General features: G+C 36.3%; 1 protein-coding gene across 43 annotated transcripts in view; it reads right to left on the reverse strand.

Moving 5' to 3' along the window:
• Positions 1-23,979, reverse strand: part of NCOA2 (nuclear receptor coactivator 2) — a 442,178-nt gene that overhangs the window by 108,664 nt on the left and 309,535 nt on the right. The gene's annotated exons all lie outside the window — the stretch shown is intronic.

Raw genomic sequence — 23,979 nt, forward strand, 5'->3', positions numbered from 1 at the left:
GTGTTGAACAACTAAAGACTTTTAAACATATAGACATGAAGCTACTCTCCTTTGTTTCTAATCCAATTAATTAAAAAAACCCTTACATTACACCTTATAATCAATACTATGTATTGGTTTCAAGGCAGAAGAGTGGTAAGGGCTAGGCAATGGGTGTTAAATGACTTGCCCAGGATCATACAGCTAGAAAGTGTAGAATACATACAGCTAGATTTGAACCAAAGACCTCCCATCTCTGGGCCTGACTCACTTAGCTGTGCCCTTCCCACCCCCAATAAATTTTTTTTTTAAAAAGTTCTCTCTCCATGGTAAAGGGTTTCCTCTGGGCTCTCCTACCCCTCTCACTTCCTAGTGCCTTCTGTGGCAAGCTCTCCTTCCCTCCTTAAATTCACCTCTGTATCCCACCCCTGCATTGAAAGGCAGTTAGCATATCATATCTATTATTCTGTGATGACTTTATTCCTTCTCCTAAGTTTTCAATAAATGATCAGTAAAGCAAACACAAATTCCAGAAAAAGAACTGTGTCCTGAGGTTGAAATAATTTCAAACTAGAAAAATGAACAGACCATACAAGACAGAAAGAAGAATCAGTGTGTTTACATTCATTTTAATATCCAAATATCTATTCAGCACTCAACTCAACAAAAATAAATAAAAGAATGAATAAATAAGAGGAATGCCATCTCAGACTTATAGATTTTAAAATGTCAAAATATAGCATAGGACAATGGCAAAACATGAGAGTGGTAATCATTAAGACTTGAGTCTTAATCATATTATCCATATCTGTTTAATGTAAATTAGTGAATAAAAAAAGAAAAAATTTTGGAAAATTATAAAACACTATAAAAATATTAATTCGTTTTAACAACGTTATTTAAAGCCAAATCAAAATGACACAGTAACCACTCTAAATAGTTAATGTGCTGTACACAATATATCCACATATTTTATTTCTCTTGCTCCAAACAAAAAGAACACCACACAAACAACAATATATTAGCAATAGTACAAAAAGAGATGTCAAAAAGTAACTGAGAATGGGGGTGGCTGAAGATATAAAGTACAATTCACTGATTTAATTGTTATGAAACAAAAAATAACTATTACAGACTACTGAAATGACTTCAAATACAAATTCATAAAATAGATATAATCATAGTGATGCCATTAGAGAATTTGATATATAGAACACTACCATCTAATTAAAAGGTAGCATGAACATAATATTTGGGGAAAAGTTATAAAAAGTTTGTCATTTTTAATGGAGAGAGTATATGTCTACTAATGTTCAACACAGCACAAAATCCATTATCAATGATCACTTCTGAAAAGAACTTAACATAGTTTTCAAGACACAGTGGAAAGTGTAGCGGAATATCATATAATCACTCGATATAGATGGATGATCAAGTTATATGACTTCAGTGAAAAGTACCTTATATAGCTATTGTATCTCAGGAAAAGTAACAACAACATAAAAATGTTATTTGAACTTAAACTATAAAAATCTCAAAGTGTGCCAAAGAAAGATAGGGACTAAATGTGAATTTGAATTCATACAACAAATTGAACCAGTGGGTAAAGGTGGGACTAACAAGTTGCAAATATCTGGATAATATAAGGTTAAACATGTTTAAATCTGAAGGTGAATATTTTAAGAGATTCACTGGTTCCTAAAATAACTTTAATGAGAAAAGTTTTAAATTTATATTTTTTCAATTAACATAAAGGTATTTTCTTTCTTTCCCAATCTAACCAAGATAAAAAAAGAAAAACAAAACTAATATAAGATTTTCTTTGCCAACAAAAAAGAATTTTAAAAAATGTTCACAGAACACAACATAAATGAATTAAGAATTTATAGAAATACTTTGGAAGAGACATCAGTTCATAAAGTAATTATGAAAGTTGCCAATGTGCCATTGGATTTCTCTAATGGACCAAAAAATGGTTTTTCTCCTGAGAGCCAATTAAATGACTAAGATCCAAGAGTAGAAGACATTCTACACCAAGGTGACATCCGTATGAACTCAACCAATAATAAGTGCCAAAGAACAAATAGTTGAGTCATACACATATGCTAAAAGAAGAGACAGGGTTTATGAGAGTGATTCATGATCAGGTCATTGACACCACAAATTACAGAAGGGATCAGAAAGACCAAAATTCAAATTCTGCCTCAAATACTCATTAGCTATGTAACCCTGGTCAAGGCATGTAAACTCTCTCAAGTCTAAATTACCTTAACTATAAAATAAGGATAATAATAATTATTCTACAGAGTAGTTGTAAGTATCAAACAAGATAATATATGTGTATCGTGTTTTCCAAATATCTAAGTCTTATAAAAATGTTAGATCATATAAATGAAAGAAGTGAGACAAGAAGAATGGCAGAGAAGAAATACGTGTCCCCCCCAAAAAGCCAGTGAATGAGGTCTGCGAAGCATCCCTTGTGGAGATGTAGTCTTTTACCAAAGAGTTCCACAGGTGCTCCAGTGACATTATCAAAAACCCCAAAACAACATTCTTATCATCAATGTCTTTGGCACTGTCATATGTTTGGACATCAGAAAAATATACAATTTTATCAGTGGAAATAACATGAAAAGGATGTCATCTATTTTGCTGCTGTTGTCTAAGAATCTTGAGATCTTTCCATTTGATTTCAAGCAAGAAATTACCATATTGATAGTCTTCCCCATTAAAATGAGTTCACCGAAGGCAGAGTTCATCTCTTTATATCCCTAGCATCTTTATACATAGGATAGGCTTAAGGCTTACTTGTTGCTTCCCCTCTTTCCTTCATAATAGCAGAAAACCCCATTAGTAGCCATTTACCTAAATCAATAAAATAGCACATTGCTTCATTTGGCATTGCTCTAGATGTACAAATATTGCTGTTGCCCTAGCTACGACCCAAATCTAAAATTTATAAATGCAATCATTTAAGGAAAGTGGAAACAATTATATATTCAGCTCAAGAGGCCAATTGCAATGGGACAGTTGTGTTGAAGCATGGGGTCACACTGTCACCAAATCCAAGTTCTTCTCTGTCAGGGATAGGGAAGTCCTGTCAGAGAACAGAAATCAATCAGGCAAAGGAGCATTTTTAAAGGGCTTATAACATGTCAGATGCTATGCAAAATTCTGGGGATTCAGAGAAAATTCAAAAATTGATCTGGCCCTCCAGGAATTTACTTTTTTACCCTTATTAGCCCTCTGAGAAAGGCCTCCTTGAAAAGGCAACTGAGATGAGTTTTGAACCCAAGGATTCTAGATACCACAGGTAAGGAAAACGAATATTCCAGTCATAGGTGCAGTAGGTGCAAATGCTCGAGCATCACATTGGCAACTGGGCCAAAATGACTAGACTTTGAATGCATAACAGGAGTAATGCCTAACAAGACTGGAAAGGACTAAGTGATGAACATTAAATGCTAAAAAGAGGAGTTTTCATATTTGATCTTTGAATAGGATTTTTCTTGTGTCCTTCTGTCATACAAATATTGACTTCAAGGCAGAGAATGAGGGCGAAGCAACTGTGTTTTTACGTGACAGGCCTAGTCACACAGCCAGGAAGTGTATGAGGCCAAATTGGAACCTAAGTCCTCCTGATGATTCCAGGCCTGGCTCTCTATGCTGACCCTTCAAGAATAGGAATGTTTATGCCCAAAGGGTGATAAAAGAATGTCTACCCTTTGATCCAGCCATAGCACTGATGGGTTTGTACCCCAAAGAAATAATGGGGAAAAAGACTTGTACAAGAATATTCATAGCTGCGCTCTTTGTGGTGGCCAAAAATTGGAAAACGAGGGGATGCCCATCAATTGGGGAATTGCTAAACAAATTGTGGTATATGTTGGTGATGGAATACTATTGTGCTAAAAGGAATAATAAAGTGGAGGAGTTCTATGGAGACTGGAACAACCTCCAGGAAGTGAGGCAGAGCAAGAGGAGGAGAACCAGGAGAACATTGTACACAGAGACTAATACACTGTGGTATAATCGAATGTAATGGACTTCTCCATTAGTGGCGGTGTAATGTCCCTGAACAATCTGCAGGGATCTAGGAGAAAAAACACTATCCATGAGCAGAGGACAAACTGTAAGAGAAGAAATACCGAGGAAAATCAACTGCCTAACTACAACGATTGAGGGGACATGTCAGAGGAGAGACTCTAAACGAACACTCTAATGCAAATACTAACAACATGGCAATGGATTTGAATCAAGAACACATGTGATACCCAGTGGAATCACACATCGGCTATGGGGAGGTTTGGGGGGGGGGGGAAGGGGGAGAAAATGATCTTTGTCTCTAATGAATAATGCTTGGAAATGATCAAATAAAATATTATTTAAAAAAAAAGAATAGGAAACTAGAGATAACTGGTTGTGAGGAAGAGGAGGAAAACAAGGAAGAGGAGGAGGCAGCATAACCTAACATGAATTTTAGGGAAAACATTTTAGTAGCTGTGGAAGAATCAAATAGGAAACTAGTACAATAGAGCAGGGAAGATGTGATGAGATTCTGAATTATGGCAACAGCTGTGTATACTGAAAAGAAATATATGCTGGAGATGTCATGAAGGTTTAAATGGCAAGATTGGATAACTGACAAGAAGGACAAATCTGAGAATCAAGGTGACTGAAGTGGTAGTGATTTTGATATCCCTGACAGTAACTAGGAAGCCTGCATGACTCATTCGGTACTGGACTTGTCAAATTGAAGATGGCTGCAGGACATCTAGTTTGAAAGGTAGTTGATGATGCAAAGATTAGGAGTAGATAATATTGATCTGGATATGGTCTTCATAATGATGATAACTGAATGTGAAAGATGAAGAGGTAACCAACATATGAAAAGACAAGGACAATAGCAAACAGTTTCTTTAGGCTTTCAGAACTCAAGGTGCTTAGAATCTAAAAGAGATGAGACGCAAGTGATATAGCTAGAATTCTAAAATATACTAGTAACAGCTAATGCTGAGTTTTATCATTTCATAGTTCCTTTTTTAGAGTTGATATTATAAACCATGAACCTTAAGTGGCAGATGATTACACTGATGGAATTTTTTTTAACTCAAATAAAAACCATCAAAACATTTTTGAATCACATTGGAAATTTATTTGGCTATTTTCTAAAGAATGATGATGGGATTTGGTTAGAATTCTGCCCCCAAACCAACCGCCCATCACTGTTTGACTTTTTAGTCTGTGACAACTAAAGAGGCATCTCACTACTCTCCACTGCTGGAAAGATCCTCGCCCATGTTATACTCAACAGACTCCTGTCATCTGTTTCAGAGCAGAACCTGACTGAATCACAATGTGGCTTCCGACCAGATTGCAGCACCACTGACATGGTCTTCACAGTGAGGCAAATACAGGAAAAATGCCTTGAGCAGAACCTGAGTCTCTACATTGTCTTCATAGACGTGACGAAGGCGTTCGACACAGTGAACAGGGACGCATTGTGGGTGATCCTCAGCAAGCTCAGTTGCCCAGCAAAATTCATCAAACTGATCCAGCTCTTCCATGTCGACATGACAGGGGAAGTCCTATCTGGTGGAGAGGCTTCCGATCGCTTCAACATCTCCAATGGCGTGAAACAAGGCTGTGTCCTCGCTCCGGTACTATTCAACCTATTTTTCACCCAAGTATTACGACATGCTGTGATGGATCTAGACCTGGGCATCTACATCAAATACCAACTGGATGGCTCACTATTTGACCTTCGCCGTCTGACTGCAAAAACAAAGACAATAGAGAGACTCATCCTGGAAGCTCTCTTCGCAGATGACTGTGCTCTCATGGCCCACCAAGAAAATCATCTCTAAACCATTGTGGACAGGTTCTCTATAGCAACAAAACTGTTTGGCCTGACTATCAGCCTCAGCAAAACAGAGGTGCTGTTCCAACCTGCACCAGGGAGGCCAACTAACCAGCCTTGCATACCTATCGATGGCACGCAGCTTTCTAATGTCAACACTTTCAAGTATCTGGGGAGCACCATCGCCAACGACGGGTCCCTAGACCACGAGATCAATGCCAGGATCCAAAAGGCCAGCTAGGCAATTGGGCGGCTGCGCTCCAAAGTCCTCCAACACAGCGGTGTAAGCACTGCGACGAAGCTCAAAGTGTACAACGCAGTGGTCCTCAGCTCGCTCCTGTACGGTTGTGAGACATGGACACTGTACCGGAAGCACATGAAACAGCTGGAGCAATTCCACCAATGCTCCGTCTGGTCAATCGTGAGGATCCGATGGCAGGACCGAATCACCAACCAGGAAGTCCTCGACAGAGCCAACTCCACCAGCATCGAAGTCATGGTCCTCCAAACCCAGCTACGATGGTCTGGACACGTCATCCGCATGGACCCACAGCGAATACCAAGACAGGTATTCTACAGTGAACTGTCAGCTAGACTCAGGAAACAAGGCCGACCAAAGAAAAGATTCAAGGATCAGCTAAAGTCCAACTTGAAGTGGGCTGGCATTACACCAAAGCAACTAGAACTCGCTGCCTCTGTCAGAAGCAGCTGGCGAACCCACATTCACCATGCCGCCACCACCTTTGAAGATGAGCGACGTCGATGTCTTGCCGCTGCGCGTGAACGCTGACACCAGGCCACAACTGCACCTCCCGTAACAACTGGCATCCCAGGCCCCATGTGCCACCAACTCTGCGCCTCAGTCTTTGGACTTCAAAGCCACATGAGGGTACATCAATAGATGATAATGCACAAAGACACTAGACTACCACTATGTATATAGTCCATCACATTTTAAAACTCCCTTTTATTTTATAACTTGTAATACTTACAGTAGACTAGAAGATTTAAAAGCTGAAAGTCACTTTGTTATTGATAATGACCAAGAACATATCCTTTGAAATCTCTTCCCCTCCCCTGCATCCTTTCACAACTTCCCAACATCTGGTAGCAATTTGATCACTCTCAGCGATTAAAATTATCAGAAAATACTGCTTATGTAATTTTCTCATTTGTAGTATATATTGAGCAGTTACAATCTCTGATTTGAAAGTCTCAAAGAAATTTGACATTCACATTGTAAATGTTGAAAACAGACAATAGAAAATATTTTAAATTCATATTAAATTATAAAGCAGTATATATATATAAATGATAGAATATCATAATAAAATTCTTTAAGATTCTTTAGGTCTACTTTATAATTATGAATGCAAATGAATTTTAGATTTCTTTCAACTATCAGATGTCTAAGTATGATATAGATTGTTATTTTTATTGTGATATATCAAGATATAAGTAGATACATTTTGACTTGTCTTTCAACCAACTTATTCCCATTTGAAAGGAATATAAGAAAAAAAATTTCTACCTACAAATTTTCTACAAAGTAAGGATTATGCTAGGGATTTAGTCCTAAAACAGTAATTTGCACAGCCAAAGCCAGGGTGATCTAGATGGGGATCCTTAAAGTTGAGTATAAAATGTGTTCAGTTGAACAAAGTATTTGAATTTTTTTTTTCCTGTGCCAAATCTTGCTTCATTAATTTCAGATGGTCATGAGACATGAATCATATACAATATATCCTAATAGATGAAAGTATATGACAAGAAATAAAGCCACTGTAAGATCTAAATTAGCAAGAGCATTTAAAATGAGGCTTTATATCCAATCAATCAATTAATAAGCATTTATTAAGATCTCACTATGTGGCATACTCTATACCAGTGATGGTGAACCTATGGCACAGATGCCAAAGATGACAAAGCAGTCAGCTTCCCTGCTGTCTTGCCAACACCCCAGTGCTTTACTGGAAAGGAAGAGGGAATAGGGCAGAGCTGCTCCCTTCCCCCTCTCCACTATGCCTAATAGTGTTTTTTCATATGCCCCACCCCTCTGCCCAGCAGTGTATCTGAGGTCACAGTGGGTAAGGTGGATGGTTCACAGGCAGCAGAGCTGAAGGGAAGGGGAGCACTGGGGCCAATCCACTCCACATTTCTACACTTGCTGTGGACCCATTCCCTCTGCCCAGCAGCCCAATAGGAGCCCTTTCTCCCTCCCCTATGTGGGGTTGGGGGTCGGGTAAGCCTGGGATTCAGTGGGGGAAAGGGGCATGGCACTTAGTCTGGGGAGACATGGGGGATGGGGACTCGCACCCAATTTCTAAAAGTATTGCCATCGCTGCTCTATACCAAGCAGGAATTATAAAAAGAGGCAAAAGACATGCACCCAATGGTATGATTAAACTTGCCTTAAATATTATTTTTTTGTCTTGAAATATTAGAATATGAAATTTTAAAAATTATCAAAATTCTTAGAAGCTAAGCCTGTTTTGAAAAGGAAACAATATCACTCATAAAAACTCATTTATATACTTTGAAATTTTTCTAGCATTTAAAAAATGTATGGTTTCAGAGATTCATTAACTCCTTTATTTAGAATGTACAAATTTAAAGCCTTTAAATTAGTTTCAAAGAATAGCTTACAGATATCACTGAGGATTAAAATTTACTGGGTAAATTTCAATTTACACCTATGTGTAATCTGTAAAGGTAGTATAAAAATGAATGTAAGGAGCAACTAGGTGACTCTGAAGACTGAGAGGCAGACCTAGAGACAGGAGGCACTGGGTTGAAATTTGACCTCAGATACCTCCTAGCTGTGTGTCCCTGGACAAGTTACTTATCCCCATTACCTAGCCCATACTGTAAAAGTTAAAATTAAATCTCAATAATATTACATTTTAAGAGATTTTTTGTCATTAGAAATCAAGGAATAAAGAAGATACAAAATGAAGACCACGTGCCCATGGCTGGTTTTTTAGTCAACCCCACTCACCACCATCAATCCTGATTCTACATCAGAGATGAGGGAACCTCTAAAGCCCACTGTCTCTCTCTCTCTCTCCTACTTCCCTCTTATCTCTAACTATTGTAGTTTCCACTTAGAAGGGAAAATTTTGTATGCACCTGCGGTTAGAAGAATTTAGAGGTACAGGATGATTATGTTTAGTGATCAATTGGGGGGACTAGTCCCCCAATCATCATCAAGAGGGATTGTGAATTTTAGATTTTCTCCACCCTAATCAGTCTTTAAAATCCTAGTAACCAGGAATGTATACATCCCTACTTAAGAATTAAAATGTTGAGAGGGATGGCCTATGACAGACATGTGCTAGAAAGTGACAAATAAGAAACAACTGACAGACCCCCCGGGCTGTCCTAACTCAAGCTAAAGCTACCATTGGTACATGTGAGACACAGGAAGTGACATAAAGAACGGTTTATATATTTTGTGTCACTTCCTCTCTCTGGCCTTTCTCATGGAGACGTGGTTCTCTCTGGCTCCTTTGGCTGGTGGCAGCTTGCTGGGCGAGTTGGCAGCTGGATGGTTGCAGCTTGCTGGTGAGCTAACTGGGAGAAGCTCCGTAGCATGGGTTAGGTGAGGTATCTTCCCTAAACGACCTGGGTGAGTGGTTAGGCTGATTCCTCCTTCCTTTACCAATGAGCACTATCCTCTTAGGAGGCCCCTCATCTCGGAGTAGACCTCGTGGCTGGAAGCCAAGCTAGTTTTAATCTTCTGAGGAGGCCTCCTGACTGAGTTCTCTGAACTTCCCTTGGCTTAGGCTAGGATGGAGAAAAACGTATACCCTTTTCTCTCTATACTTCTTAATTCCTTCCCTCTATTGTAATTAAACCACCATAAAAATCCCAAACTGACTTGAACATTTTATTGGGATTAAATTAATCCCTGGCGACCACTAGTATAATATATTCAGTCAATAACCCCTAATATTACCCTTAACATTACCACTCTTCTTCAATGGAATCCATATATACTTTTAATACCACGTCTGAAAAGTAAGGTGGTTTTTTTTTAAAGGCAAAATCAAAATGTCATATTTTACGAAATCCAGCCAGCAACTAATTTCTTCTATTTCTACTCATTTTATTATGAGGTATCTTTTAGCCTATCTTGGTAGTTAAAACCAGATGACAAAACAAATTTACATATATATATATATATAGGATGCAAACCTACAGAACTATACTTCTGATATATTATAAGTACTAAGGCAAAATTTTAAAAAATAATGGAGCAAATTTTAAAATATTTTCAATAGACTAGATTTAAAAGCACAGTTCTAAGAGTACTACTATTCCTTAAAGGGCCTAAGAAAAGTCTTTCTGGGAAAACTTTGCATAAAAGTCAGACGTCTGAATACACAATCTTTACCCCTTTCCCTTGGCAGAGGTGGGATAGTTAAGAATGAGAATGAACTAGCACTTATTTCTCTAGTGTTAACATATACAATCTTTCTCGAAATTTCAATCACACACACCCCAATTGGCTGCTAATGTTATGCCTAACTAACTGCCACTTCTTACTGGTGTGTTGAGGGCTAGAAACAAGGTTAGATCCTTTAGTCATCTGTTTGAAGTCTTAGTGCACCTCTAACTGTTGAGAAAAAGTATCTGTGTATTTGCGAGACAGAACTATACAACTGCCTGTCCATGAATCAACTTTAAATGCCACCTAATTAAAAAACATCCATTTTGTAAATAACTTCACATACACTCCACCCTTTTTAAAAAAGCAGTATTACTCCTCTGATTATTAAATACCTAGAAAAGAAGTGTTTATAAAGATTTTATCAACATGGAATGATTGCAGGGATGTGTGTAATAAACAGGAATAAAAATAGCAGTAAAATATGCTTGTGGTTCGATAGTTGTAGATTTCCAAGAAAGGTACCATTACATTATGATGGGGTGAAAAAAGAAACAGTTTGACACTTATCAGTCTTGAGTAGGTACAAATCAAATACAAACAGCCTTTTCAGTTAGATTACTATACTTAGATTTAAAGATGTTATCTCCTTTCTTATGCCATTTTTCCCTTTTGAGGAATTGATACCATTTACAGAAAAATAATGATCATGATGGCATAATTTTTTTTGTTGTATATACTGCATTTTATTATATACTGCATTTTGTTTAGCCATATCTCAATCAATGAATCCATTTTGTTTCTAGTGTTTTTGCTATTACAAAAAAGTACTGCTTTGAATACATTGACATAGACTCTTTCTGGTTTTGCTCTCCTTGAGATATATGGATAGCAGTGAGAATTTGAGTCAAAGATCATGAACAGTTTGTTGACTTTTGTCTTCTAATTCTTTTTTTTTTTCACTTTAAACATTATTTTATTTGGACTTTTCCAAACATTATTCATTTGAAACAAAGATCATTTTTTTTCCCTCCCACCCACCCCCTTCACACCACCTCTCCCAAAGCCGACGCACGATTCCACTGGGTACATGATGGCATAATTTTAAAAGAAACTTAAAAACAAAAAATTCAAATCTCTTTTATATATGAAAGTATATATGGATTATAAAGACAGTGCCTAACTCCATCATTTTAATAAGCTAGTACTTGAGAAGTTTTCTGAAGGGATGGTTCCCTATCTTAAATTTGTGCCATTGGAGTTTGAAGGAAGGGATTATAATTATCACTTATTCCAAGGATCCTTTGCACCCATGTTGGAACCAAGAAGGTTGGATTAAAAAGAGTGCCTTAAAGTATTTAAGAGTAAAAGCATACTGAACCAAATAAGTAATATAGTCATTTTCCATTTTTCTTTAGTGCCTAAAATTGGGTTGCCATAATATACAACATGACTTTTAGTGAAATGATTTCCTCCAAACTCTATCACTTTCTGTACATTCCTTTTCCTTTTTCTTGAATGTCCTTTCCCTCATGTAGCAGATGTAGTAATCATTCATTCATCAAGTTACTACACAGTAGTTCCTAGGTTCCAGGCTAACTGGGACTGGATATCAGAAATGAAAGGACCCTGACTCTGTGAACTTTAAAATTACTCCACCCTACTTACACAGTACTTTAGGGGAAGTTAAAGTTGTAATCTCCTGATTGAACAATGAAGGTACATAGTTTTCACCTTATAGTGAAGCTAGGATGGCAAGTTAAGTCTAATTTTAGACCTTAATACAAAAAGATGTTAAGTACCTATAAAGGTTAAATTAATCACAAATAGGTCAAGTAATTAACAAAAGATGAACTTAACAAAGAAGTGTTAAATAACTCAAAAATCTAATCAAAGAAGGTGAGAACTAAAGAATGAGCAGTCCTGGAGAAAAGTGTCTGCTATGATTGGTATACGTGAAAATTTAGGGGAGATGACACAAAAAGAGGCCTATATGAGCAGTCTGAGAAGTTCAGTTGTAGAACTCAGCCTGGAGGAGCTCACTCAGACAACTTCCTTGAGACAGTCTCAGGGTGACTTGAGTAAAACTGACTTCCTTTCCCTTGGGCTCAGGGAGGCCAAGACCTTTAACTCCTGCCTGGCTCAGCCTGAGCTGTAGCAGTTTAAATGCAACTCTCTCCCTCTCTCTTTTCCTTAATTCCTTCTCTCTATATTAATGAAAGTCACCATAATTTCCAGCTGATCTGGGTATTTTATTATTTGGGATTTTCCATGACGACCAAATTAACTTAGATTTTTTACATCACAACTATAAAATTACCCTTAACAACTCTCATTCCTGAGAGAGGAAATGTATCATGAATTATACAAAAAGCATGTGTTTATTTAAAAAAATATATATATATATATATATAAAATATTTATATTGCAAGAGGTGAGCTGGGTCATTCAGTGGATTAAGAGTCAGGCCGAGAGATGGGAGGTCCTGGGTTCAAATCTGGTTTCACACACTTACTAGCTGCGAGATCCTGGGCAAGTCACTTAACCCCCATTGCCTAGCCCTTAGCACTCTTCTGCCTTGGGACCAATACAGAGTATTGATTCTAAGAAGGAGTGTGTGTGTGTGTGTGTGTGTGTGTGTGTGTGTGTGTGTGTGTGTGTGTGTGTGTGTGTACACACATAACAAAAAAAAAAGGCACTTGCATGAAAGCAAGAGCAGATATTGAATCAGGAAGGCATTTGTATTAGAGGTGGCCCTAGAGCTAACATTGGGGGTATTGGGGTGGTGGGGCCAGAGGTGGGAGGATTCTAAGAAATAACTGTAGTAAGCAAGAATGCAATTCTAGGCACAGAAAATAGCTTGTGTAAGGCACAAAGATGGGATATGGACTGTGTGAGAAGTACCTAGAGGGCAGCTTTTACTGGAGCACAGAAGGGTAAAAACAAGTCATATGCAAGTCTGGAAAGGGAGATTAGAACCAACTACTGAAGAACTGTAAGTACCAAACCGACAATTTTATGTTTAAAGAGAGAACAGTAACTACTTAACCTAGAGGGGTTTGTATTCAGTCCTAGAATTCATGTGAAGCTAGAGGAAGGACTGCAGCTTACTCCTCCTTCCCAATTCTTTCTGACATCAACCTGGGCCCTGTTATCCATTGCACTTCGCTGTCTGATTATACCATTCGGCAATGATCTATCTTTTCCACTTCTTAACTCAGCATTTTGGTTAATAAATAACAGCTATTTATCTGGTTAACAAAGAACTTTACACTTTAACTCATTAATACCTGTGAAGTAGGCAAAATAGGTATTATTATGCCCCTTTCTGAGGAAACATAGTCACAGAAAAATTAATGAGGTTGCCCAGGGTTATACACATGTAGTATGTATGTAGTAATATACACATGTAGAAGACAGAGTGAGGATTTGAATGCATGTCTATTAACTCCACTGGACCATGATGACATAGTAATAAATTAGCAAATCCAATGAGATCTTCAAATTATACACAAAAAATAAAAACTAACTTTTATAAGGTCATCTTTTAAACAAAGAATATTAAAACAACAGATTCATAATAAACCCAGTAAAATTCAATTGAAGAATAAGGACAGCATCTTTAAAATGTTGTCTAATAAAGACCTGAGGCAATGATAGCAGCTCTACAATCTTTTCCTCTGGGAAACAAGGCAGCACAGTAGAAAAAATACCAGGCATAGTCAGGAAGACTCATCTTCAAGAGTTCAAATCAGGCTGTAGGCATTTACTAGCTATATGAAGTCCTGGGCAAATTACTTAACCAATATTTACCTCAATTTCTCATTTGTAAAATGGGCTGGAGATCAAAATGGCAAACCAGTCCAGTATCTTTGCCACGAAAATCCCCAAAGGGGTCACAAAGAATTGGAAACAATTGAACAGCAATAACAAGTGTACAATTTCCTACTTATAAAAGGCATTAGGGAAACTGAAGTATTAGAAGAAGCAAAACATAAATAATCAGAATTAAATGAAATTTAAAAGGAAAATATTGTAAGAAGACAGAAGTTGTCAAACATCTAGGAAGATTTGTATGAACTGATATAGAATGAAAGGAGTGAAACTAGGAGAATAATTTAGTAAGCTAATTAAGTAAACAGTAGCTGTGTGACCCCTGGCCAAATTACTTACTCTTGTTTGCATCAGTTTCCTCATGTATAAAATAAGATGTTAACTACTCCGTTATCTTTATCAAGAAAACTCAAATGGGTCACAAAGAGTCAGGACACAACTGAAACAAGTGAACAACAAAAACCAAAAAAGTATCTACTATGTGCAAGGCACAGTTCTACCACAAGTGTAAAAAAAGGAGGCAAAAATATTCCCTGCCCTCCAAAAAAACAAACAAACAAAAAGAATTGTAAAGACTATGGTTTTAAAGAACGCTGACCAAAGCAAAACTCAGCCAGTAAGGAAACAATATCTACCTGGCTGCAAAGTAATAAAACTTAAGAATAGAATTAGCCATGGTGAAAGGAGAGGGGGCCTTTTTCTTCCCAATCATATTTGATGCCGGGGTTTTAGTTTTCTTTCAATTTGGGGAAGCAGGGTTTAGATTAACCCCCCTACCCCAAAAAATATATTTTTAAGGAAGCTTGTAAAGAAATACATAAAAGATACCTGGAAAGGAGAAGTGGGAAGGCACTTTCATATATATATATATATATATATATATATATATATATATATATATATATAAGAACAACAACAACAAAAAAATGATTCTAAGTGAAACTACAGGTTGATCTCTACAATTCAACATTTAACTTTCAAAGTGGTCGTTACCATGATTCTTTTTGGTTTTCTGTCTGGCAAATTGTTAAAATGCTTCAGTTGTACTCTTTCCTGGCTATCCAATCACCTAACCCCAAATTAAGGATAGAAAGAATGTAGGGAAGGAAAGAAGGGGGAAAAAAGGGGGGGGGGGAATTCTTGTTCAAAACAAGTACAATGAAGCAAAACAAATCCTGACATGGGCAACAGCTGAAATCTTAGATCCAGAAAGGGTGAGAGGTCGACTAGGTCAAAGTGTTTGTTTTACAAATGAGGAAACCAAGGCTCAGAAGTTAATAACTTGCCCAAGCTGGAATGATAATATTTTCCTATGTTGAGCACCACAGTAGTCTTCACCAAAGTAAGAATGCTCAATTTAACTTATTGATTTTGGTTTCCGATCCTTGCCTTAGATATATAAGTAGGCAACTAGGCTCAAAAAGGAAGGAAAAAGAGACCTAGTGCCCTATCACCTGATCAATCTGCATATTAATTTAAAAAGGAAAAGGAAACATTAAAGTTATATTCATACTGACAAATGGTTTAACCATGAGTAATCAAAGCATATAATTCCTTATAGTACAAATCTGGAAAGATTACATAAGGTAATAATAGACTCCATTTAGATACATAAAGTCCTTTGGAGATAACAACATTGATAATTTGAATATATTCAAGCATAAATACAGCAAGTTTTAGCTATCCTGTTCTACCATGTCCTTCAGATGACTTTCATGCAAAATAATGTATTACAATAATGAATTACATGTTTCTATAGAAAATTAATGTTAATATTTGAGAAAGTATACTTTCATACAACAAAATGATCCACTGCTAAACCCAAAAGAAGCAACACAAAATGTATACATTTGAAATAAAGACATTAACGAAATATAGCAATACTGAACATTTTCTATTTGTAGTAAGACAAAATTTTCTATCTAAAACATATCCAACATTGCAGAAATAAAATTACTGTAGTCAATCCAAAATGTTATTACTTTTGCCAGAATTATGAAGAAACCTCAAGCAGATATTTGTCCTTATATAACATTGCATTGTCTTTCACATTCCAGAGAGAATATTTTAAGCTTCATTATTACCAAGGATATATGTGCATTTAGGCTCTTAATTGCTCATACTAAGTCAGTTATTCATGACAATTAGGTGGTAAATTTTTGAAATAAAAGATTCACTTTATATAAAAAAATCACACAGAGTAGATGTTACCAAAATTTATACTTGAATCTTTTGCTTTGAAAAACACTTGAATACTGGGTGAAAAATTCAAATTCACTCTGAAGCTTTAATTTCATGTTTGTTAAAAAAAAAAAGTAAAGAATAAACTAAAAAACCTAACTTGCAAATAAAACAAATGCAAAGTCTAAAGGTAACCACATGATTGTAATGCCCAACAATTACAATAATTTTTTCTTTACTGGTCAATAGTTAAAGCTGCTTCCAGCACTTGCCTTTCAGACTATGGACAAATACTTAACCTAAAAGTTCCTTTCCCTCTCTAGATTTGATTTTGTGTAATGATCTACAAGTGGAGTACTGGAATAATTCTCAATTTTCTGACTGAAAGTCAATAATACTCATGAATTTTTTAGGTGAAAAATACTTGAAGATGCCATTGAGAAACTCAAATAAACACATCAGGCTGCAAGTGGGCAGGTGTAGCTCTTTAGCACATGCTGCAGCAATCAAATGAATAGCTAAAATCCATGTTTACATAGCTACTTCATTGTATTTCATATATGACCTACCTATCTTTTAAGTAACAAAAGTCCCTTTTGAAATGTTACTTTTACCAAACTAAAATACATAATATATAAAGAAGTGGAGAGTTTTTTTAAACTATCAGTATAAAAGAGGGGAAAAACCACTAATCTGACATCAGTGCCATAAGATAGCTGCTGCTTTCTATATTACCATAGCCTAAGTCACTTTATATAGCCAGTCACTGACCTATTTTTATGTCAGTCTGTTCTAATATGCCAAAGAATAGTAAGACTTCAGATGAAAAAACTTATCTTGGGGAAAAGGTGCATTCATTATACAATGTAAATTATTCCCCTCTTCCACTTCCCATCATTATTAGTGTTTAATATTATACCAAATAGATTTGACTGAAAGCATAGCATTGCCAAAAGAAACGTTATCAAAATGAGAACAGTATTATGCTTATGATTCAGTAACAAAACTTCTCAAATAAAAATTATTATAATATCTTTTTTGTTCAAAGAACTAATTAGTATATCAATTATTAGGATAAAAACATGGCTGTGTAATTTGCAAGGAAAAACCTGCTGAGATCCCACAAGTAAGCATTTTTCTCTATGAACAAATTATTCTTACATTCATGATTTCTGGCAATTATAAAACTACATAAAAATGAACATGTAATCTTTTCTATAGAGTAACACATTACACCAAAGTTACATGTGGGGTGTAAGATTCATACACTCATTAGAAAGGGAACAGTTTGCTCTCATAAATGTATAGCTCTTGTCTTATTCCACAAAAGTTAGCATACTTTAAAAAGCATTCTAATGATTTACCTGTGAATGATCACAACAATTAGAAATTCCTATTTCAAGAAAGAAATACAATTCCATAATTACAAGTTAATTCCTTGTATAAGCAAAATTTATGACTGAGAATCTGAATCACTTCTCAACCATAGGGGAAAATGTTTATTGAAAAAAAAAAACATGGTTGAAATAAAAATCCAGCTATTAAATATTTCTAGTATATCCAGGATAGATGGAGATTATTTGGATTAAATGCTATATGCTGAAATTTTAATTTATATAAAATATAAAAATCATTAGTTACAAGAAATTGCTTCACTTTATGAAAGAAATAACAGTTGGATTCCTTTCAACAACCAGCTCAATTCCTATTCAATAAATAAGAACATAATCATGTAATCATATAAGTTATAGCCATTACTACCCTCTTAATGGACAGGAAGACATTGTGTATAATGCTTATGAAGAATAATAGAGTAAGAATATAAAAAAATGTGTACAAATACAAAATTCCTTCTTACTACCTATGTGACATTGAGGAAATAATTTAACCTCCAACAGTAGTTTTAATGCTATCTGTATGGTACCTTACAACTAAAGCCTATGATGATATGACAACATTTTCACTTAACTTTTGACAGGTTGGCATTAGTAATGAAAATAGAAATAGGAATTACCAAAAATATTAGATTAAGTGCACACACTTTAACTATACCATCATATTTTCTGTGGGCCACACTTATACTATGTTTGACCATTTCTTCTAATAACATTTTAGAAAAGCATGAGCCTTAGGGGGCAGCTGGGTAGCTCAGTGGATTGAGAGCCAGACCTAGAGTTGGGAGGTCCTAGGTTCAAATCTGGCCTCAGACACTTCCCAGCTGTGTGACCCTGGGCAAGTCACTTAACCCCCATTGCCTAGCCCTTTGCACTCTTCTGCCTTGGAGCCAATACACAGTATTGACTCCAAGAAGGAAGGTAAGGGTTTAAAAAATAAATAAATAAAATAAAATAAAAATAGAAAAGCATGAGTCTTGCTTCACATTAAGCAGGGATTTCAAACTATAGGCCACTGCATTAAGAAATATAAATTTCACTCTAGGACTCTGTGTCTTCTTGAGCTTGTAGTTTAACATTCTGAACTTAAAAAATTAAAGATAAGGACATTCTCTAATTCTTATTCAAATTTTTATTTATTTATTTTTGGGGAAATTTTATTTAGTCAATTTAGAACATTATTCCTTGGTTATAAGAATTATATTCGTTCCCTGCTCCCCTACCCCCCACCCCTTCCTTTTTTTTTTTTTTAAACCCTTACCTTCCATCTTGAAATCAATAGTAGTTATTGATTCCAAGGCCAGATTTGAACCTAGGATCTCCTGTCTCTCAATCCACTGAGCAACCCAGCTGCTCCACACCCCACCCCTTTTAAACCCTTACCTTCCATCTTGGAATCAAGACTGTGTATTGGTTCAAAGGCAGAAGAGTGCAAAGGGCTAGGCAATGAGGGTCAAGTGACTTGCCCAGGGTCACAAAGCTAAGAAGTGTCTGAGGCCAGATTTGAACCTAAGACCTCCCATCTCTAGGCTTGGCTCTCAATCCACTGAACTATCCATTGTGTTTTACATGTGTCGTTGATCAAAATCTATTTCCATTTTGTTGATGTTTGCACTAGGATGTTCATTTAGAGTCTACATCCCCAATCATATCCCCTCAACCCATGTAATCAAGCAGCTATTTTTCTTCAGTGTTTCTACTCCCAGTTTTTCCTCTGAATGTGGATAGTGTTCTTTCTCATAGATCCCTCCTAGCTGTTCAGGATCACTTCATTGCCACTAATGGGGAACTCCATTACATTCAATTGTACCACTGTGTATCAATCAGTCTTTGTGCACAATGTTCTCCTGGTTGTGCTCCTCTCACTGCATCACTTCCTGCAGGTTGTTCCAGTCTCCATGAAATTCCTCCAGTTCATTATTCCTTTGAGTACAATAGTATTCCATCACCAACATATACCACAATTTGTTCAGCCATTCCCCAATTGAAGGATAGCCTCTAATTTTCCAATTTTTTGCCATCAAAGAGTGCAGCTATGAATATTCTTATACAAATCTTTTTCCTTATTATCTCTTTGGGGTACAAACCAAGTAGTGGTATGGCTGAATCAAAGGGCAGACAGTCTTTTAGTGCCTTTTTGGCATAGATCCAAATTACCTTCTAGAATAGTTGGATCAATTCACAACTCCACAAGCAATGCATAAATGTCCCAATTTTGCCACATCCCCTCCAGCATTCATTACTTTCCTTTGCTATCATGTTAGCCAATCTGCTAGGTGTGAGGTGATACCACAGAGTTGTTTTGATTTGCATTTCTCTGATATAAGAGATTTAGAACATTTTTTCATGTGCTTATTAATAGTTTTAATTTCTTTATCTTCGTATTCCTTCCCCATTTATCAATTGGAGAATGGCTTGATTTTTTGTACAATTGATTTAGCTCTTTATAAATTTGAGTAATTAGACCTTTGTCAGTTTTTGTTATGAAGATTTTTTCCCAATTTGTTGCTTCCCCTCTAATTTTGTTTGCATTGGTTTTGTTTGTACAAGACCTTTTTAATTTAATGCAATTTAATTATTTATTTTATATTTTGTGACTTTTTCTAAGTCTTGCTTGGTTTTAAAATCTTTCCTTTTCCAAAGATCTGATATATATACTATTCTGTGTTCACTTGATTGACCTATCATTGACTTTCCTTCTTTATATTCAAGTCATTCACCCATTCTGAGTTCGTCTTGTTGTAAAGTGTGAGATGTTGATCCAAACCTAATCTCTCCCATACTGTTTTCCAATTTTCCCAGCAGTTTTCGGCAAATACTGCATTTTTGAACCAAAAGGTGGAATGTTTGGGCTTATCATAGACTGTCTTTCCAAGATCACTTACCCCAAGTCTATTCCACTGATCCTTATTTCTGTCTCTTAGTCAATATTATATTGTTTTGATGACCATTGCTTTATAGTATAGTTTGAGATATAGGACAACAGGGCCACCTTTAGGAGGCAGCTGGGTAGCTAAGTGGATTGAGAGCCAGGTCTAGAGACGGGAGGTCCTAGGTTCAAATCTAACCTCAGACACTTCCTAGCTGTGTGACCTTGGGCAAGTCACTTACTTCCATTGCCTAGCCCTTACCACTCCTCTGCCTTGTATTGATTCCAAGATGGAAGGTAAGAGTTAAAAAAAAAATAAGGACTTTTAAAGGATAAATTAATTTTTGTTTTTGTTACTAATAAATGACAAACCAGTAGAGAAGCAACCTCAGAAGGAAAATACTCTTACCTTTATTTTAAGGTAATTATCCAATACTTCAGGGATTCCCAAATAGTTAACTAAATAATATTCCTTTCGTAAGCAAGTCAAAGAGACAAGTTATTACTTAGACAATATGATTCCAGACATTTCTGATATGATGCATCTACACCAAACCAGTTTGCAAAGCTATATTACTAGCATTTGCTCATATATACAGAAACCTATAATTACTTCCATTTTGTACTTTCTTTTAAGTCAATATTTTCAAACAAAGCAGAGCTTTATTCCTTGGGGCAAAAACATATTTGTGCTTTGAAAAATTTGGTTTTACATGAGCTTAATTCCTCAATTAATATAAATTTCTTGTTGATATAAGGAAAAGACAGCCTAAAATATGAACTTTGGAATCAAAGGATTCAGACAGTAGATTCATTTGTAGCATTGTAAAATGACAAAAGCAATGCTTTAGGGGGCAGCTTGGTAGCTCAGTGGATTGAGAGCCAGGCCTAGAAATCGGAGGTCCTAGGTTCAAATCTTGCCTCAGACACATCTCAGCTGTGTGACCTTGGGCAAGTCACTTGACCCCATTTACCAAGCTCTTACCACTCTTCTGCCTTGGAAACAATACCCAGTCTTGATTCCAAGATGGAAGGTAATGTTGTTTTTTTTTTTAAAGCAATGCTTTAAGAAAACTAGTGAATTCTCTTCTGCCTTGGAGCCAATACACAGTATTGACTCCAAGACGGAAGGTAAGGGTTTAAAAAAAAAAAGAAAAAGAAAACTAGTGAATTAATTAAACAATCTTTAAAAGCATTTAGTTAATTTAAGTCAGTAAGCATTTTTAAAGTACCTGCTATATATGCCAGGAAACGTGCTATTTGCTGGGAATATAAGGCAAAAATACTTCCAGCACATAAGGAATTCACAATCTAATGTAGGAGACAACATGCAAAGAGCTTTGTACAAACTAGAAATATATAAGACAAATTTAAGATAATCACAGGGGGGGAAGCTTCTAGCATTAGCATTATTAAGGACTTCCTATGCACTAAGTAGTAGAGATACAAATAGGAAGAAAAGCAAGGGTTTCTAGTCTTAAGGAAACTAACATACTAATGGGGGAATCAAGATACAAAATATTCAGCTCCAAGTCAGATGGAAGATTCCATGGCTTTGATGCAGCAAAGAAAATTATTATTATTTGTTAAACCCTTAAGTTCTATCTTAAAATCAATACTTTATAGTGCTAAAAGCTAGGCAATGGGAATTAAAGGACTTGCCCAGGGCCATATAGCTAGGAAGTGTCCACCCAGGACATCTCATCTCTATGCTGACTCTCAATCCACTGAGCCACTCAGCTACTTCTTTAATAAATAAAATCAAATCAGTTCTGATGGCGAATCATTTGATGGCACCAATGACTTAAAATCACTTAACCCTAACTATCTATGCATTACTGCTCAGCTACCTTACTTAATACTGATTCTAAATAAGACAGGAAATAAAAGGTATTAAAAAAAAGAAGAGTAATGAGCTACTAGGGAGGGCAGTGCCTTAGTAGCACAAATAGAACAGCTGCAAGGTCCTATATCCACAAGGAAATCAAATTTCTCCAATGACCTCCAGTTTTGCAAAGATACCTCAAAATGTAAGGCTTATAATCTTAGTAGTAGTAGTAGTAGTCTCTCGGTAACCGAGGATGATGATGATTGTCTTTGTGCGCTTTCATCTATTATAGATGAGTGTGCACAAAGACACTTGTGTGTGAACATATTTTTAAAACAAAGTAAAACTCATTTTGGGTTAAGAACATAATCAAGAAATCTTATTAGAGTCATGTTCAAAACAACTTCTTGTACTTCCCTCCAAAGAATCCCTGCTCCAAATTTTCCTATTACAGCAGAGGGCACCACCATCCTTCCAGTCCCTCAGGCTAAAACATTAGATATTGCTCATGATTACTTATTATCTCTCACCTCCCATATCCTATCCATTGCCAAGTCCTGTTGATTTAACCTTTGTAATATCTCTCCTTTGCCCAATTTTGACACTCCCACTGCCCAGGTGCAGGCCCTCATCTCCTCAAGCCTGAACCATTGAGGATGATTGCTAGTTAGTCTGTTTGCCACAACTCTCCACCTACTCCAGTTCATCCTATACAGAATTGCAAAAATAGGTTTTTTTTAAAGACTGTCCTACAAGGACATTCATCCATTCACTCCACACACCTACCCACACACAACTAAAGAGACTTCAGTGGCCCCCTATCATTTTGAGAATCAAATAAAAAAATCTTTTGACATTCAAAGCCATTCATAACCTCTCTCCCTGCCTTTCTAGAATTCTTAAACAATATAACCTCTGATATAGTCAGTGATTCAGTGACACTGATTTCCTGGCTGTTTCTTGAGCAAAACATCTTCCAACTCTGGGCATTTTCATTGACTGTCTCTTGTGCCCTACAATAATTCTCTCTTTCCTCACCTTTACATCCTCACTGTACAAGCTTCCTTCAATTCCCACTTTCTAAAGAAAGACTTTCCCAATCTCTTTTAAGTGTAGTACTTTCTCTCTTTTAATTAGTTCCTCTTTATCTTTTCTCTACATAGTTGTTTGTAAAGGACTGTCTTTTGTCTCTTTGTATCCCCAACCCTTAGTATAATGCCTGACATCTAGTAAACACTTAATAGACTGACATGGATTGCTTCCTTGTATGGGGTTGAGCTAGAAACAGGTACAATAGTATGGGCAGGGAGAGTTCTGTATTTTACTGGTCTTTAGTCATCAGAGGCAATTAGTCAATGATTAGTTAAGGAAAGTAAAAATGAGAGTGGGTTCCCTCACCACTATTGATGATGCAGGGAAAGGGCCATTAGCAGACTTAGGTGGCATAGTTATTTCCAAGGATCATTGTACTAGGCTATCACAGGGTGAGAAGATCTGACAGTTGAAATGGTAGTAATTTACTGTGCCTGGAAAATAGTTTTCTCCTATCTATATCTCAAGGTACTTTGATGCCTCATGTAGGATGGCTGGTCTGATCTGAGCAGAAGACTAATTAGGTATAAAAGATATGCTTCTAAGATGTAA

The sequence above is a fragment of the Monodelphis domestica genome, chromosome 3 (genome assembly GCF_027887165.1).
Source record: "Monodelphis domestica isolate mMonDom1 chromosome 3, mMonDom1.pri, whole genome shotgun sequence".
Classification (NCBI taxonomy): Eukaryota; Metazoa; Chordata; class Mammalia; order Didelphimorphia; family Didelphidae; genus Monodelphis; species Monodelphis domestica.